The sequence below is a fragment of the Cebus imitator genome, unplaced genomic scaffold, assembly GCF_001604975.1.
Source record: "Cebus imitator isolate Cc_AM_T3 unplaced genomic scaffold, Cebus_imitator-1.0 Scaffold43, whole genome shotgun sequence".
NCBI classification, from domain to species: Eukaryota; Metazoa; Chordata; class Mammalia; order Primates; family Cebidae; genus Cebus; species Cebus imitator.
In genome coordinates, this window is record NW_016107358.1 from 5,114,384 (window position 1) to 5,134,082 (window position 19,699).

The window sequence follows — 19,699 nt, forward strand, 5'->3', positions numbered from 1 at the left end:
TATAGTCTTGCTCTGTTGCCAGGCTGGAGTGCAATGGCACGATCTTGGCTCATTGGAACCTCCACCTCCTGGGTTCAGGCGATTCTCCTGCCTCAGCCTCCCCAGTAGCTGGGATTACAGGCACCTGTGCCCATGCCCTGCTAATTTCTGTATTTTTAGTAGAGACAGGGTTTCACCATGTTGGTCAGGATGGTCTCGAACTTCTGATCGCAGGTGATCCGCCTGTCTCATGATCTGCCCGCCTCAACCTCCCAAAATGCCCGGATTACAGGCATGAGCCACTGCACCTGGCCTGGTCTCTTACTTATTTTTTCTTTTTTTTGCAGCACTCAGGACTTAACAAAAAATTGCCTTAAGTCTTGTCCCCACCTCAGTAAGTAATGTCAGGTACATCTATGACCACCATTCCCATTGTGCAGGTGAAGAAATGGGGGACATGGACGGTGACAATGTGCTCAACTGTAGAGGGTGAGTCAGAGGTCAGGAGAAATGAGCAGGTGGGGCTGCAGACACAAAGGCTAGTCCTCAAAGTGCTAGTATCCTCCTGCTCTGCCTCAGGACATTGTCTATCCAGAGATGTTATGCGGACTGGTAGATTCAAGGCTTTCAAATCGCTGTCCTCCAGCAAGGCTCTAGGGTCACCCACAGCCATGCACTCTTTCCTGGATCGTATGTGTCTGTTCTGCCTTTTTTTTCATACCTTTGGCAATGGGTATTCAGGCCATCAAGGCATCTCTGCCAAAGGATAAAGCCTGATGCAGGTACTGACAAACTCAGACATGGGCTGGTAGAAATTAAGTTGAAAAGAATGATGACATGGTAGCATCAAGGGCAGCAATAAATGAAATAAATACTTACAAAGTTTTATTGCCCAACATTTATGTCACCGGTACATGGTGTTTCATATGTGCTTGCTGAATGTCGGGTTGTACCAGGAGGTGCAAAGATCAATAAGTCACAGGTCCTTCTCTCCAGCACCTTATAGTCCAACAGAGGAGATAGATGAGAAAACAAACACAACGGTAAAGTCATAAATAGAAATTTACACAAATACCAATGTAGCGCAGAGGAGGGAGTGATTAACTTGAAAGTTATACCAGAAGAAAACTTCAAAGTCTACGGGATCTGATGGATTGCAGGTGCAAGGCCCTTTTAGAACAGCTGCACTCCTGAACTTTTGTCTAACATGAATTTGTATGTACCAAAGCCTATATCATTTCATTATACAACTGGGTGTATGTGTATTAAAATCACATTTGATAATTCAAATCATTAAATGACCTAATAACCCTCTTGCTTTGCTTTCCTCCCTTTCTCAGCAAGCTCTTAACTGAGCAGTCACATTGGATTGGAGAGGCATTTGTTTCTAACAAATTGACACTTCATTATTTTCCATTGGGAGCAAATGTGTACCTCCTTTTGATCACTCAGAACTTGTTATGCAGAACAAGAAGAAGGCCCTGTGTTAGAATGATCATTTCCTCTGAATTGGAGAAAATGCAGAAATACTGAAGAGATTGAGCCTAATTATTTCAGTAAATGAAGCAAGAGGGTGGGACATGTTACTGAAACATAGGGCTGAATGTAACTTGAAAATTATGAAAAGAAGCTTCGGGATAAAGTGTATCGAGTTAGTTTGCTGGTTTCTAAGTTCTGTAAGAGTGCATTTTAGTGTATCAGGTTTCTATGTAATGAGGTGTGTATGTGAGAGTGATCTATACAAATCTACTTCTTAAGTATTTCCCAAATGATCTGTGACATTTAGAGGGAACTCCATGGGAGATGAATACTAGAAAACTCTCTTATCTGTATAGAAGAAAAACGTTCTGTAATGTTAATTGTCATAATATTTCTCTTGTGGAAAATAGACGGACAACTCTAAGGTTGAGAATAACAGATGTTTTCTATATTAAAATGTCAAGAGCTGTACTGAGGAAGTTTGTGGACAGGGTGGTAGGTAAGATTTGCATTTGCAAAGAAGTCTAAAATATTTCTGGTTTTTATTTAGATTAATAAAATTTCAAGTACTTAATGATTTACTGATTCCTTTAGAGTACCAAGTAGAGGCATTAATTTACTAATGATAGGAATATTCATCAGATAAATAAATGCTTCTAGGGGTGTGTATGTGTGTGTTGTGTGTGTGTGTGTGTGTGTGTGTGAGAGACACAAAGTCTCACCCTGTTGCCCAGGCTGCAGTGCGGTGGTGTGAACATAGCTCACTTCAGCCTCGACCTCCCTACCTCGATCAATCCTCCTCCTTTGGCCTCCTGAGTACCTAGGACTACAGGTGCACACCACCCCACCTGGCTAATTTTTTGATTTTTTTGTAGAGACAAAGTCTCACTATGCGGTGCAGTCTAGTCTCAAACTCCTGGATTCAAGCAATCCTCTCACCTTGGCCCCCAAACAGATAAATGCTTTTGTTTTGAAACTACTACTCCAAAACACATGGAAAACTGGGTTTGAAAGAAATTAATTATCCATTTAAAATAAATGTATAATGCTACGGGGTAAATAAAAACCGTGACTACCGCTGTATATCTTAGTTTAGAAGCTTTTTTTTTCAGAGACAGGGTCTCGCTATGTTGCCCAGGCTGGAGTGCAGTGGCTATTCACAGGTGCAATCCCACTACTGATCAGCACGGGAGTTTTGACCTGTTCCGTTACCCCTCCTTAGGCAACCTGGTGGTCTCCCACTCCCGGGAGGTCACCATATTGATGCTGAACTTAGTGTGGACACCCGATCGGCATAGCGCACTACAGCCCAGAACTCCTGGACTCAAGCGATCCTGCAGACTCAGCCTTTTGAGTAGCTGGGACTACAGGCACATGTCACCATGCCAGCTTTTTTTTTTTTTTTTTAAATAGAATGATGGAGGCTGGGTACTTATAATTCCAACAGTTTTGGGAGACTGAGGTGGGCAGATTGCTTGAGCCCAGCAGCTCAAGACCAGCCTGGACAACATGGCAAAAACCCATGGTTAAACAAACAAACAAAAAAACAATTCAGGCCGGTGTGGTGTAGCTGTAATCCCAGCTACTTTGAAGGCTGAAGAGAGAGGATCTTTTGAGCCTGGAAGGCAGAGGTTGCAGTGAGCTGAGATCATGCCACTGTACTCCAGCCTGGGTGACATAGTGAGATTGTGTCTCGAAAAATTAAATTAAATTAAAACAGAATGAAGTGTTCTTGAAGACAAATACAACTCACTCTGGTGCATAAAAATGTGTACAACTTCTTTTGTCCCAAATGCCACGGAGCTGGTGAGAAGCTCATGGTGAGCATGGTGAGAAGTCTTCTAAATTCACCCCAGATTGAAATGGGGGCACCGGGAGGAAGTGACTCACCTGGAGTGACAGACAAGGCAATTATCCACACAGAAAAGAGGACCCCAGCATTCTGGAACTTTCCCACACTAACCCTTAGAAGGAAGAACATCCCGTACTCCACACTCCACCGGTCTTACCCCACTAGACCATCTAACATTTTTTTTTCTTTGAGATGGTGTTTTGCTCTTGTTGCTCAGGCTGGGGTGCAGTGGCACAATGTTGGCTCACTGCAACCTCCGCCTCCTGGGTTCAAGCAATTCTCCTGCCTCAGCCTCCCAAGCAGTTGAGATTACAGGTGTCTACTATGTCCACATAATTTTTTTGTATTTTTAGTAGAGACAGGGTTTTACCATGTTGGCCAGGCTGGTCTCGAACTCCTGACCTCAGATGGATCTGCCCGCCTTGGCCTCTCAAAGTGCTGGGTTTCCAGGCGTGAGACACTGCGCTTGGCCCATCTGACTTTTCTAAATTTTATTTATTCAGGAAAATAGACAGATGATGGCATTTCTCTCTCTCTCTCTCTTTCTCTGTCTCTCTCTCTCTTTGACAAGTGGTAATCCATTTATTAAAATCGCTGACTTAAGCATCTGCAATGGTGATTTCCACCTCAACTCCTGGCTCAATATTGATGGAAGTAATCTACTTAACAATCTCAGAAGGACTGTGCAAGTCAATGAGTCGCTTGTGGATTCTCATCTGGAAACGATCCCATGTCTTATAGGACCTTCACCACAAGGGGTTTTCCTTGTGATTCTCAAAGTGTTGGTAGACATCCGAACAGGTCCTTTCACTTTGAGATTCTTTCCCTTTGCTGCTCTGATCAAATCAGCACACACCTTCTCCAGGGATTTTACATTGCAGCTTGTTAGAGTGATTCGAATTCAGTGAGTTGCCACCTTCCACTCCATGGGTGTTTTCCCAGTATCCTTAAAAGCCATGGCTGCTGCTCGGCTTCCTGACCGACTTGTTCCTCAGTGAGAGTGAACAGCGGTGAGTCAGGAGCAGGAGCGTGCAGATCCGATCTGCAACAACTACCACCGCGTCTTCCTCAAAGAGCTGTTGTTTTGTGGGCAGTTCTGTGGGAAAGAAGCGCCCCTTGCTCTGTTTTCAGATACTTACTTTTCTTTTCAGTGACAGAGACGTGCTCAGGAAGCCTGGACTCACAGAGGCTGCCCACCTTCTTCATTGATTTCTACGTGCCTCCAGGATCTCTGAAACAAGAAGCCCTGCCCTTTATATGTTTAATCAGATATTGCAAAGTGGACCTGAGAACTAGCCCCTCGGCAGGAGATTGTGAAGGCGGCCTGTGTTTTGATCATGCTGAACTGCTGTGATTTGTGACTGGGATAGATTAAAGACCCACAACAAAAATGAGTGCTGGGTATTGCTGACAAAAGAGACTTCTGTAATTTCTCAGGCAATAAGTATTTACTGAGTATTTACAAGGAGGTATGGGTTATTTTGAGAAACTCTTTTTTTAAATTATACTTTAAGTTCTGGGGTACATGTGCAGAACGTGCAGGTTTGATACATAGGTGTACACCCGTCATGGTGGTTTGCTGCATCCATCCCCTCGTCATCTACATTAGGTGTTTCTCCTAATGCTATCCTTCCCAATCCCCTGAAACCCCTGCTATCTCTCCCCTAGACCCCCACCCTCTGAGAGGCCCTGGTGTGTGATGTTCCCTTCCCTGTGTCCATGTGTTCTAATTGTTCAACACCCACCTATGAGTGAGAATATGCAGTGTTTGGTTTTCTGTTCTTGTGTCAGTTTGCTGAGAATGATAGTTTCCAGCCTCATCCATGTCCCTGCAAAGGACATGAACTCATTCTTTTTTAAGGCTGCATAGTTTTCCACGGTGTATATATGCCACATTTTCTTTACCTAGTCTATTATTGATGGACCTTTGGGTTGTTGCAAGTCTTTGCTATTGTAAACAGTGTGCCTGTGTCTTTTTAATTGAATGTTTTATAATCCTTTGGGTATATAACCAGTAATGGCATTGCTGGGTCAAATGGTATTTCTAGTTCTAGATCCTTGAGGAATCGCCACATTGTCTTCCACAATGTTTGAACTAATTTACCCTCCCACCAATGTGTAAAAGTGTTCCTATTTCTCCACATCCTCTCCAGCATCTGTTGTCTCTAGATTTTTTTAATGATCGCCATTCGAACTGGCATGAGACGGTATCTCAATGTGGTTTTGATTTGTATTTCTTTAATGACCAGTGATGTTGAGCTTTTTTTTCATATGTTTGTTGGCTGCATAAATGTGTTTTTTGAGAAGTGTCTGTTCATAACCTTTGCCCACTTTGTGACGGGGTCGTTTGGTTTTTTCTTGTAAATTTGTTTAAGTTCTGGAAACTCCGGGACTGCATCTGTCTCACTCACTGGTGTGTCCCCAGGGACACACTAGTATCTCTGTCTCGCTTACTGGTGTCTCTCACAGAGGGAGTGGCACATAAACATATAAACGCTAGACATAAACACCAGTTAAATAAAGGCACATGTGAACAAATGAGTGAATAAATGATCAAGTGAATCTACTCATTCAGTCCCTCAGCCTTTGTAAACCTGGTTCCAAGAACAATGCCTACCATAAATGAGGCGATCAATAGAGGTTTGGTTACATGAGTTAATCCAATCAAGCATTAGCAACTTACCCAAGTATTCTGTTTGACTATTTGTGACCCTTAACAATTTTCCAGTACCGTTGCTATCTAATAATTGGCATATTATTTCTGCACCCTACGTCTACAGAGGGTCCACTGTCGATATCAGCATTACATTTCCCATGTTCCTGCTTGGCACACCTGTGCAGGTGGCATGGTTTTAGCAGACAGATCCAGAGAGAAGCATCTGCATTACAGTTAGACTGGAGGAAAAGTTTTTGAGACTTTAAGGTAACCAGCCTTATCGGGGTCACAGACTGTGTATGGAGAAGAGGTCCTGACAGCTCAAGTATTGTCTCCTCTGACCAGAGTTCTCCTTGTACAGCGTATTTCTGCTGTGATAGAGAAACAGTCTGGGTGGCACAGAGAGAGCTGAAGATAGGACGTGGGGACTCTCCCTGCAGAATACAGCACTAGAGAGAATGTTAAGTGGGAAAGAAAGCTAACAGTAATTCCTATTGGTGATCTCATTTAATATTCACAGACACCTAGCACACAGATATTATTATTATTATTCCCATCTTATAAGAAGCTGAGGCCCAGAGAGGTTAAGTAAATTACCCAAGATTAAATAGCATAGATGGCAGAACAAACATGCAAACTCAGTAAGTCCAGCTCGCTCCTTCCTTCCTTCCTTCCTTCCTTCCTTCCTTCCTTCCTTCCTTCCTTCCTTCCTCCCTCCCTCTCTCTCTTTCTCTTTCTTTTCTTTCTCTCTCTCTGTCTTTCTTTCTTCCGGGTCTTGCTCTATTGCCTGGCTGGAGTGCAGTGATGCAATCATAGCTTACTGCAGCCTTGACCTCCCAGGCTCAAGCAATCCTCCCATTTCAGCCTCCCAAGTAGCTGAGACCACAGACATACATCCCTACATCCAATTAATTTTTGCGTATTTTGGGGGATAGATGTGGGGCTTCACCACATTGCCCTGACTGGTCTTGAATTCCTGGGCTTATGATCCACCTGCCTTGGCCTCCCGAAGTGTTGGGATTACAGGTGTGAGCTCTGCACTTGGCCCTGACTCCATTCTTAAGCACCATACTACATTGATGTACTTGTCCTCTTCACTTGGCAAATCTTTATTTATAGAATTTGGAATAAGGCAAGGATTTACTGTAATAGGATGTTTTATTTGGACTTTTTTTTTAAGTGTCTTTTCCTATAAGACAAATCCCATAGCATAAGACCTCAGAAACCATAATGTAACAAATCTCTGATGACTATTTGCAAATTATTTTTCCAGTGTCTTCAAGAATAGGGTCCTGGCCTAAGAGAGTAAAATCACCTGCCACAGTGGTCCTGGGCGCTAGGACTTCCCCCTCATTCTGTCGCCTTTAGGGATGGGATAGCCAAGAAGAAAGGCCAAGCAGATTACTTGAGAACATGCCACATTCATAGGAATTCAGGAGGTCTTGCTAGGCTTCTAGTGGGCACCGCTTTCTTACAATGCTAAGTGTATATAATCTCTTTTATATACTTTGAGAATGCACTGTAATTGGTACACTCTGATAATCAAAGCAAACTTAGTCACACATAATAGACACCACGGAGAGGTGTGCAGTGGGGTGAAACTGTAATTTATATTGCTGTGTTACACTAGTTTCAGCTTCCGTTTTTATTTTATGCTTGAAATGTGGGCTAAGATTGCTCCTGTTGCAGTTTTTAGAGCTACTTCTTTGACCATGTTTGGTTTGGCAGTTAAGAAAAAAATCAACAGCGGGATTACATTTCAATGGCACAACACCTAATCCTCAGGCAAATGATTTGTCCACACTTAATATAAAGTACTTAGGATGTATTGTTTGATGTGAACACTAGTTCTAATAAAATGGTGCCTGAGGTACAGTTCTTTAACTTGTAATACCCTTATTGTGTTGGCCTGTACACATTGGATATAAAGCCATTGTGATAAAATATATCTTCTTTAGTCTGATAAAAAGAAAAATCAGAGTAGAGGATCCATAGCAGGAGAGAGAAGATTCTATAAAACACGAAGTCCCTTAGGATGTTTGCAGTTGGCATTGAGGACACGACCGTCAGCAGTTCTCTGATGGGCACTGTCCCATTGTCTTGGAGGAGCGAAGATTTAATCACTCAGAGAACCTTATTTGAATCTAACAATGCGCTGAACCCAGCTCCATTTAGCTGCTGCATTTGTGAAGCCTTTCTAACTGGAAGGAGCTGCTGCGTCAAAATAGTGGATGGCAAGCACAAAGGAAGGTTAAAGGAAGCAAATACAATTCAGCTTACCTTTGATAGCAATCTCTGCCCTCAAATATCCACTTGTTATAACCTTTTTCTCCAGGACCCCGTGCTGCTTAGAAGCATGCAAGGTTAATAATAGCAGGCAAAAAAATGCGAGGCATTTCAAGACGCAACATTCATCTTACCGTTCCACTAATGCCGGGATGACAGAAAGTCACTTTCAACCTCCTTTCCTGCTGCTTATATTACCTGCGTGTTGTGCGCTACTCCTCTAAGGTATTGGAGAGTGATTGCTGTTCATACGGTGTTATAAGAAAGCTAGGCATATTTGCCATTATCCTCATCTGATTTAATGCTTATAAATCAGCGAAAACTCCACTTCAGTCCACTCCTCTCTGTCTCTGAAGAGCAGACACTCAGTAATAGCTTCATTCCCAGTTCATCTGATGACTCACTTCCAGAATACTGGTGATTGAGAACCTTCTCTGTAATTGCAGCTTTAGCTAAAGGATGAAAAGTCATAGCATCTGAATTAAAGTGATTTGAGTTTTCAGGTTCCCGCCTTACCCTGACTCATCAGCAACTCTTCAAAAGTTGTAGGAGAGGTGAGTTTTTCAATGAGATTCTGTGCCTTTTTTTTTTTTTTTAATTTGAGTTGTAGTTATAATTTCCTGTAGAAAATGACTTATGGAAGAGCAAGTGTTCGAAGGTTGCTTTTGGCTTAGATTTTTATTTTGAGGCCACGTGCTTAAATCCATGAAAGTATCGTGTTCCTTTGACTGAAAATCTGGAAGTAAAAATGAAAAAAGGAATGGCAACAGGCAGAAAGAGGAGGTAGGATGGGAAGCCAATGCCTTCCTTCACCTCAACTAAATGGCATTGCTTAGCCATCCCAGCACTCCTAGAAGCCGCAGGGGCCAGGCGGGGTGGCTCTCGCCCCTAATCCCAGCCAGCACTTTGGGATTACAGCATCCATAGCCCAGGATTTAGGAGAGTGCAGTAGCCATGTGCTCAGGTACACAGACCAGACCAGGGACTGTGCTTGAGGCTTCCCAGGGCTTTTTCCAATCAGCACAAGTGAGATTTCTCCAGAAGGCCTCTTCCCAGATCAGGTTCCCATGTGTGGAGAAGAAGCTAGGAGCAGATTCCTGGCTAAGAGGTAGAATTGGAAGCACAGGTTAAAAAGGGAAAATAAAGAATGCTTTTAATGATTGGAAAAGAGGAACTCCTTTGTTCCTACAAAAACATCTCTCCAATCAAATCCCCAATGTTTTCCTATAGTCTTTCTTTCTTTCTTTCTTTCTTTTTTGAGATGGAGTTTCATTCTTGTTGCCCAGGCTGGAGTGCCATAGTACAATCTCGGCTCACTGCAGCCTCTGCCTCCCAGGTTCAAGGGATTCTCCTGTTTCAGCCTCCCGAGTGGCTGGGATTACAGTGATGGACCACCATACCCGGCTAATTTTGTGTTTTTAGTAGAGATGGGATTTCACCATGTTGGCCAGGCTGGTCTCGAATTCCACACCTCAAGTGATCCACCTGCCTTGGCCTCTCAAAGTGCTGGGATTACAGGTGTGAGCCACACGCCTGGCCTATCCTTTCTTACTTTTCAATATTTAGTTTGATGCCCAGGAGTGACGCTGAGCGAATTCTCCTCTATCAACTCCTTGCCCTGCCCCATGTTTGTGTCCACGCTAGAGTTCAAATCCTTTTTCAATAGGCTCTAAGATGCCATGCCCATCTGTCTGTGGACTTGGAATTTTGTTATTCCATTTACACAATCTTAGTTAAATGAAGAAAGAGATGGATTGGGTTTAGGAGTCATTCACTTACACAGATTTTTTTTTTTTTTTTTTGAGACAGTCTTGCTCTGTCACACAGGCTGGAGTGCAATGGCGCAATTTCAGCTCACTGCAACTTCTGCCTCCCTGGTTCAAGCGATTCCTCTGCTTTGGCCTCCCAAGGAGCTGGAATTACAGGTGCATGCCACCATGCCCGACTAATTTTTGTATTTTTCGTAGAGACAGGGTTTTGCCATGTTGACCAGGCTGGTCTTGAACTCCTGACCTCAGGTGATCTGCCCTCCTCGGCCTCCCAAAGTGCTAGGATTATAGAGGTGAGCCACCACACCCGACCAGAGATTTTTTTTTTTAATTACAAATGATAGTTTTAAATATGAAGCTACCCTCTTTCGTTTTTCAAAACTCCTTCAAGACAGATAGGAAGGGAATTTACTGTTATGCAGCTACCTGGGAGAGGGCCTGTTTTTAGCATCAAGATCCCTATTATATGAGCATTAGAGAATTTAAAGCCACTTGTGTAGCTATTCTTTATTAGAAAAAGAAAGGCTTATATTGAGAATTCAGAATCCTTTCCCAGGGAAGGAAAAATTGCCTCTCTAGGATATTACAAGTAAGGGAAAAAAATGCAACTAGAAACTTGATAAGATACTTAACTGTGCCTAGCATTGTTATTGATATGAAATGCCCCTTACAGTCAATATTTTAAAATTCCTAACTTACTTTTAGTCTCAGGTAGTATACTTTTACTTCTAGAATTTTCAAATAGATTTAAAATTCTCTTTCTGGGTGACTGTATTCTGAGGGTATCGGTAGCAATTCTCTGAAGTCAGTAACTTCCTGATCCAAATGTTTATCGTTGCTGTCACTAGGAGGGAGTGGGGTGGGGACGGTGGAGGAGGCTGGAACTCAGAATCACTCTTAGAGAAGAATTTTCTGTGGTTTTCGGGGATTGGCCTTCAGAGTTCAATTTGGTTTATCTGATCACTACTCATGCCACTTGCAAATAATTGAATAAAGACAATTTCTACTCTTCTCCAATGTAACAAGGGAGAAACTTAAGTCTAGAGAAGAGAATGGGCTTTCACACGGCCCTCAGGTGCCTCCTGGACCAGAATGAAGAGTGAATTGTGTGTGGCGGGGGGAGTGGAACGCTCCTGTATTTGACTAAGGTGTAGGATGGGTGTAGGTCAGATTATAAAGTGAATCAGATTGCTGCAAAAGGTCTCTTTTGGCTCCAAATAGGTGTGAATGTGCGAGTGTGCAAAAGAGAGAGAGAGAAGAAAAACAAGCTGGGTGAGGTGGCTCATGCCTGGAATCCCAGCACTTTGAGAGGCCAAGGCGGGTGGATCATCAGGTAAAGAAAGCGAGATCAGCCTGGCGAATGAGGTGAAACCCCGTCTCTACTAAAAATACAAAACTTAGCTGGGCGTGGTGGTGTGCGCCCAGAATGTAATCCCAGCTACTTGGGAGACTGAGGCAGGAGAATTGCTTGAACCTGGGAGGCAGAGGTTGCAGTGAGCCGAGATCACACCACTGCATTCCAGCCTAGTGAAAGGGCGACACTGTCTTAAAAAAAAGAAAAGGGAAATGTCCTCAGCTGGGCCTTGTTTCAGTCAGCAGTAGTGAGTGCCTCTGTTTCACCCCTAACTTACTTTTCCCAACTCATTAAGCTTCAGATTTCTTGGGCTTCAAGTCACCAGACAAAGCAGAGTTGAACACTTGAAATGTTGAATAAACAAATCTTAGTTGTTCTTCAGGAGAGTTCCACCATTCATGTTTCTTTCATCTTCTCTTAACCTTCTGAAAACCTCAAAAACCTGCCCACATCCGTCCATCCCCACTGAAAACCTGCCACTTCCCGCATCCTCACGGAAAACCCGCCCATGTCCCTCCACCCCCATGGAAAACCCGCCATGTCCTCATTCCCACGGAAAACCCGCCCATGTCCCTCCATCCCCACGGAAAACCCGCCCATGTCCCTCCATCCCCACGGAAAACCCGCCATGTCCCTCCATCCCCACGGAAAACCCGCCCAGGTCCCTCCATCTCCACGGAAAACCCGCGACTTCCCTCATTCCCACGGTGGCCACTCCAAACCAGGTTGCCATGATTTCTCTCTAGACCTCTGCAGGGGCCGCCTAGTTACTCCCCCATCCCCATCTTGGCTCTCTCGGACCTCCACACCCCAACCAGACAGCCTTGTGGACAACAGAAATCTGAGTCTTGAATGCACCTGTTTAAAACCCATCTTTAGCGCTTCCCCAGTGTCCTTGGGACGTGACTGAACTTTTTTCTATGGTGTACAAGGCGCTCCCTATGGAGATCTCAGTGTCTGGGGGAGCTGAGCTTCCATTTCTTTTCTGTGCCCCAGGAGGACATTTTCCTCCTCCTCTGGAAGGGAGCCTAGCTCACTCATTTCCATCTGCTCCGAGCCCTTCTAGCCTTGTCATCCTTCACGACTAGGGAAATTCGTGCAGGTTTTGTGGGATGCTCCCTCCTCAGACCATGGGGGTCCCTTCCATTGCAAGATTTCACGGTACGTGAATATCCTTCCATGACACCAAGTTATTTACCTTTCTAGGCTTGTAATAGCTTGTGGAGGTTTGTCTACCCAGAAGACTAACAAGCTTGATGTTTGCTTATAAACAAGAGTAGGGGTCACACCTACTCAATGGCTGCCCGGAGCCCTCAACGTGTGCCAAAACACAGCAAGTGCTCAATAAAAATATGTGAATTAATATGAAATCCAAGGGCTGGTGATCTCAGTTTTTTGTTAATGGTGCAGACATTGTGTTAAAAAAAAATCCAGGCCTCCCTGTCTAAAAAAAAAAATTTGCCTCACAGAGATCCCAGGACTATCTGGAATTCCCCTTCCCCAGTGTTTTTGGAAAGAATGAAAAATAGGCTAATTAGATCAAACAAGCAGCTGTCCCTTTGATGTCCCCCCACCCACCCCCCTCCTCATATATGCAAATAGGTTGCAGAAAGGGAGAAAGCCAAGAGCCAAAACACAACTCCAGGTATGTTTGGTTCTCCCTAACCAGGAGACAATAAGAGCATTCTTCATTTTTACTGTTATTATGATTCAAAATGAACTAAAGAATGCAGGGGCTGGCAGGCTGGCATGGGAGACTTAATTCTTTGGAGTTAACAGAATAGGGCACCAGTGAGGGGATAGGCAGGTGAAGGTAACCCTAGAAAGGTAAATAACTTGGGAAAAAAGTCTAGAAAGCTACGTTTTATCATCGTTCTCCTTCACACTCACTGTGACCTTCCCATCTGATGATGAATCTCTTCTGCTTAGAGGTATTTCCCTTCTGGAGCCACACATGGAATCATGGGCCGAGCTTAGGATGAGCACCATATCCCTCCTCTTACAGGGCTCGCAGCCATTCAGGGAACCAGGCAGGTACCAAAGCAATTTCAACAGCCTGTGACGTGTGCTATGACAGAGGCAGCATGCTCTGACGGGAGTGCAGAAAAGACGCTTCTCACAGGTGGCGGGAACAGGTGGCTGGGGCTGGAGGGTGAGTGGTCAGGGGAGACTGACTTCTCAGCAGAGGTGATATCTAGTTACACCTACAGGACAAGTGGGGTTTGGGGAGGTGGGCAGGTGGGAGCATTGTGGCCTTGCAAACAGTGTCTTACACTGTTTGGAAGTGTGCATGTCTGGTGCTGTATGGACTATTTCTACTATCAGGACATATCGAGAATAGTCACAAGTATATAAGGCCTGCAAAATTAATCAATATACAAAATCAGCAGCTAGGAGTCATCTGACAGTTCCAAAGCATCTGCTTGAGTCCTGCAGATTTCATAGAGCAAGTGCCAGGCTTTCTCCTATCACTGTGCTGACCCTGTGCCAACGCCGACTCAGACCGAATGTGATCAATCGAGATCTTCCAGACAGATTGATCTCACCGTGAAATTCCTCACATGCAATGCAGGTTACACAGGCCGGTCTGTGCCTGCCTCCTTCCAGTTGACCCTCTGATCATTTCGACAAGGCAAACCCCGCTGCTGTGACTCAGGCAGCCCTGGGCCCCTTCCTAGCAATCCTAGTGGTTATTTGCACCAGATGCGTTTCCAACGGGTCACCTGCTGAAACACCTTTCAGTCGGATAAACTACACATTAACCAGATACTTCCTCCTGCCCTGCCTTGCTGTGGATTTGGTGGAATAAAATGCAGAAGCTGTGCTTTTTTCCCTCCTTCTTCTGGTGACATTCTTTCTTGTTGCCTCCATAAAAGGTCACCATTGAAAGGACTGAAGAATATGAAAAATGATGTCCCAGTCTCTCTCTTGGAAGCACTACAGTCTTAAACAATGTGATAAAAGACGACGAGGAGGAAGACAGAGGAGAGGGAGGAACAGGAGCCAAAACAGCAGGGCTCTGAATTTAGAAACCTGGCCGTGCTTTTTGGATCTGATTTGGCCGGAGAATGCAAGCATCAGATAAAAATAACAAGTCACACAGTAGAGGACAGATCTCCGGCTTCTCCTGCGCCCGGGGCCGCACATGCCCAGTGTGTGCCTCTTTGGTCTAGAGGCGCAGAGCAGCCTTCCCCAGCAGAAGGCTGGAGTGAGAGAGGGCCTGTGTTTGATGTATGAGCTTTGGCTTGCCGTCGTGAGTCACCCCAGAACTAGCTGCGGGCAAAACAAAAATCTTTTGTGATTAATTAGAAAAACTGGACAATTATGAATTGACTGCACACAGCCAGGGTATGGTAATATAAATAGTAATGACTCCGGCAGAGCCTGATGAGCTCTCGTGTTTATGTGAGATCACTGGGGAAAGGCACATGTTTAACGTGGAATCTGCTGAAATAGGGTGATTTTTGATGTCTGATAATTTGGAAATCTTGACCAGGATTCCAGGGGACACCATCCGGAGGAGTCTAGCTGCGTTATCCCACCACCCCTCCAAACATGGGTCTCTGTGCCAAATGGACTGTTCTTTCTATTTTCCTTTTCAGCAGCTCTATGAAATTGCTTACATCTTTTGCTAACCCCGCTGCCAGGACATAGAGTAACTGTTGGCTGGTTATTTTGCCCTTTTGGGGCATTTGCCTCCAATGTGACACTCTCAGAGGACTTGAACACAGATAATGTTTTTATTCTGAGGCACTTGTTGGTTTTTATCTTCAAGGGAAGAAGGAACCACTATGAGTGAGCTGTTTTACCAGGGAAAGGAAAGATCAGCATATTATATAGTGAGTTTTTGGGTTGATGATTTATTCTGCTTGGGGGGTGCGAAGTCGAAAGATCTCTACAACACACAGTCGAGCAAAGCTTGTAAAAACCTTTAGATGTCAACGCTATGTTTTTTTGGCATGATTTAATTATGTCACCCAACCTCCCCACCGCATGAGCACATCTTACAGAGTGAAACTAGGGAATGATTCTTTTTCAAGGAAGTTTACAAAGAAAAATAATTAAACCTTGACAGTGCCTGCAAATGTCCAAACACAAATTTCCTCCAGTGATCATTTTTTAACCACTGGGGTAAGCGAGTTATCCTTTGTCCTGGGGCAACATCATGTAGCCAGCAATGGTCACAGGCCCAAGAGTCACAAAAGAAAAAAACTCTGTCTGTCTGCTGCCTCCTCCAGCATCTACCCCACTTCGATAAAACACCTTTCAGACCTTTGAAATGTGGTTTCTGCCAGGCAATTAACTCGTCTTAACGTGCATTCTACATAACCAAGTGCCTTTTCTGGCCCTCTGTTTGCACTGGCCGGCGTTCACATTGTTTTCTATTATTATTCAAGCAGCGCCGCCTCAGTAGTAAACCCATTGACCATTCAATCAGAGCGGTGGCTGCTGTGGATAATTAAAAGTTCCCAACCTCTTACCCCAAGGCCAGGCTAGAGCCAGTCAGAGAGGAGCCAGGTCCCGGCAGCTCAGGGACCAATCGATCAGCTGATTAACCCTTCTTACTGATTGGTTAGGGCTGATTGCATCTCCAGTAAAGAAATCTCTTCTGGCCCTGGGGCACTGAAGGCAGCTATACATTCAGGGTGGCTGAGGGGACTGCCAGCGACGGCAGTCACTGTCCAAACACGAAGTAAAGGGAGGAAAAGAGAAAAACTCCGAATGCAACATTTTAAAGATTTTATCTCTCCACCACTGTTTTATCCCCACTAGACTCTCTTTGATTTTATTTCTGGAGAGAGAAGTCTCTGTCTGAGATTCAGGAATGGCAGAAAAGATATTTGGTATGGCAGTTGCTGCTACGTAGCCTGTGAAATGGAGGATTCTTTTTGACAACAGTGTCCCCAAATGTCCCCTTGCAAAATGGCTGATGTCAGAAAGTACACATCCTTCTTAAAATGGGTCCCTCTCCTAGAAGATGGCTTGTTGACCAGTCGACTTTGACAGGGTTTGTATTTGCTGGCTCGTAAATATTTATCCTTGGGTCGGCATAAACAGTCTGTTTTCCATCGTGCTGACATTTGGGTACAGTGAGGAAAATACACTGTATTGTAACAGAGGCATTAAAAAAAATTGCTACCCTGTTGTTGTCTTTGAAGGGAGTAGCTGAGATGCTATCAGACAGGTGTGGTGGACAGGCCATTATGAGTGGCTCGTCCGGTTTTCTTAAAGACTGATTTCCTCGAATTTGGTAGGAGAGTCCAGCCAGGGAACCCCTTGTGAAAACGTTATCTCTCCTGGTCCCAGCCTTATCATTCTATCTGCAACAAAGGGGAAAAAAGCTGAATTTTGCAAAGCTGACTTTGCAATATTATCTTTGCCTCTGTCTTCGAGAAGGCCAAGCTCCCACTGACGTCAATTGGCCTGCAGAGAATGTGCGGGCTCAGGCCCAGTGTGTGTCCAATGCCTTGGTGGAAAATGCAGCCAGCAGATTGGAAAACAAATGTTTTCAAAATGCTCATGTTTTGCCCTTATTTTGGGATACTTATTCATGGAACTGCAAGAACAGAAAATGAGGAGACATTTCCAGGAACTCAAACATTATCTACCCTGCAGTGAAACTGATGGCAACAGAGACTCATCTTAGATTCTACCGAGGGCGAGTTACATGGGAGGGGCTTTATTTTAAGGTCCTTCCTCAGAGTGGGGTTTAGGAACTGCACGCGTTGTGTTGTGAATTGTTACAGGCACCTTGGGGATGTAGCTGTTTACTTGCAGAGATCTGCTCTTCCACCGAGGCTGAGGGCAAACAAGCAGGTGTGAAGCACTCTTGGGAAAGAGCTCGGAGACCCTGAAAGGAAAAATATTGTAAGAACACAAAGAATGATAATTATGTTTTCATTATTAGATGAACCAAAGTAACCAACAATTACATGACCCTGGACATATTTATTAAAATCTCAAGGGTCTCAGTCTCCTGGTCTTAAAGCAAGTTTATGAGAGTGCACACACAAACACACATGCACAGATTTTATTATGGACTTGTAGCTATTTAATTCTTCAACACATAACATTTCTGAAATCAAAGCTGAAATTGTAAAAATCATGTGCAAGCCAGATCCGTAGGTCATTACAGGAAAGGAAAGCATTGCCAAACCTAAGGAGGCATGAAATAATAGCATGGGACCTGTGAATACAATCACCATTTAGTGAGAACTTAACTATGACACTGTTACATATAATATAGAAACTAATACGTGTGCCTATTCTTGGTCTGCTTGAAGCTTACAGTCTGATTTGTCTTATAAATGTTGCTTATTAAAATGCCCACAGGGCCACTTAGAATTTGATTTTTTTTTTTTTTTTTTTGAGATGGAATCTCCTTCTTGTTGCCCAGGCTGGAGTACAATGGCACAATCTTAGCTCACTGCAACCCCTGCCTCTCGGGTTCAAGTGATTCTCCTGTCTCAACCTTCCAAGTAGCTGGGATTACAGGCATTTTGTATTTTTAGCAGAGATGGGGTTTCACCATCTTGTTCAGGCTGGTCTTGAACTCCTGACCTCGTGATCTGCCTGCCTCAGCCTCCCAAAGTGCTGGGATTACAGGCACAAACCACTGTGTCCAGCCATTTTTTTTTTTTGAGACGAAGTCTTACCCTGTTGTCTAGACTGGAGTGCAATGGCACGATCTTGGCTCACTGCAACCTCCGCCTCCCGGGTTCAAGCAATTCTTCTGCCTCAGCCACCCGAGTAGCTATGACTACAGGCGTATGCCACCATGCCCAGCTAATTTTTTGTATCTTTAGTAGAGACAGGGTTTCATCATGTTGGCCAGGCTGGTCTTGAACTCCTGACCTCATGATCCACCTGCCTTGGCCTCCTAAAGTGCTGGGATTACGGACATGAGCCACAGCGCCGGGCCTAAAATATTTTGAATAAAGTGCCTCAATGTGAAACGACTTCTCTATGCAAGATTTCTGTGCAGGAAGGAATAAAATAGGTCTCAGAAATGAGTAAGGTAAGTCTTCTTAATATTTTGAGGCTTTGCTGCTCTGGGCACCTTGCCTATGGAGTAGCCCTGTCCCACAAGGAACAATAAAAATAAATAAATAAGTGAAATAAAATACAAAATTTGAGGTTGGATAAAATGGACCATACTTGGGAAACTGGGTTATGCTGTTTTTTTCTTTCTTTTTGTTTTTTGAGACAGAGTTTTGCTCTTGTCGCCCAGGCTGGAGTGCAATGGCGCAACCTTGGTTCACTGCAGCCTCCACATCCCAGGTTCAAGCGATTCTCCTGCCTCAGCTTCCAGGCGCCCACTAATTTTTGTGTACTTTCAGGAGAGACGGGATTCACCATGTTGGCCAGGCTTGTCTTGAACTCCTGACCTCAGGTGATCTGTAATAGGTGTAATCCCTATTACAGGCATGAGCCACGGTGCCCTGCCTGGACACTGGGTCATTTCTGATACATAGCATAACAAAAAAATCTACTGATTTCTATGGTTTGGGGATAATTTTGCAGAAATTGCTCAGTGGAAGTGTTTACTGTGCATGATTTTGGCATGATTTCGTAATTCTTCTTTCATCATAAAAAGAACATAGTATCCTATACTATCAAAGCCAAATATAGAACTTTATTTAAAATCAGGGCAGGCTGTGAAGTGCTTCCTCGTCTTGAGTAGCATGTGGGGTTTCTGAATATGGAAGCCGTATCAACAAACAGTGGCAACAGTTTGACAGTTTGTGCAAACTGAGAGCCAGACTAAAAGCAGGTAGGATTCCTGGGAAGGAAGCACTGTAATTTGAAACTCAGATTAGCCGTTTTCTCCGTAGTAAAACAGAGACCACAAAGCATACCTACTCACTCAGCAGACCCCCTGGCTGTGGTAGCTCCCTTTGAAGATACATTTATTTTCTAAAGAAAGCTGGTAAAAATCACTGACTATATTTAGCGTATGAAATGATTGTGATTGATTTTTATTTCAGTGATTCTGCTTATATAACTTTTTTCTTTGCCTCTTTTTTTAGACAGAGTCTTGTTCTGTCGCCAGGTGCCAGGCTGGAGTGCAGTGGCGTGATCTCGGCTCACTGCAACCTCCACTTCTTGGGTTCAAGCAGTTCTCTTGCCTCAGCCTTCTGAGTAGCTGAGACTACAGTCGCGCGACCCCACTCCCAGCTAATTTTTGGATTTTTAGTAGAGACGGGCTTTCACCATGTTGGCCAGGATGGTCTTGATCTCTTGACCTTGTGATCTGCCTGCCTCAGCCTCCCAAAGTGCTGGGATTACAGGTGTGAGCCACCACACATGGCTTCTTTTTTTTT

The 19,699-nt window shown here is 44.2% G+C and overlaps 1 protein-coding gene and 1 pseudogene across 1 annotated transcript in view; one reads left to right on the top strand and one right to left on the bottom strand.

Moving 5' to 3' along the window:
* Positions 1-19,699, top strand: part of CUNH6orf52 (chromosome unknown C6orf52 homolog) — a 365,015-nt gene that overhangs the window by 294,322 nt on the left and 50,994 nt on the right. The gene's annotated exons all lie outside the window — the stretch shown is intronic.
* Positions 3,877-4,268, bottom strand: LOC108302954 (annotated as a pseudogene).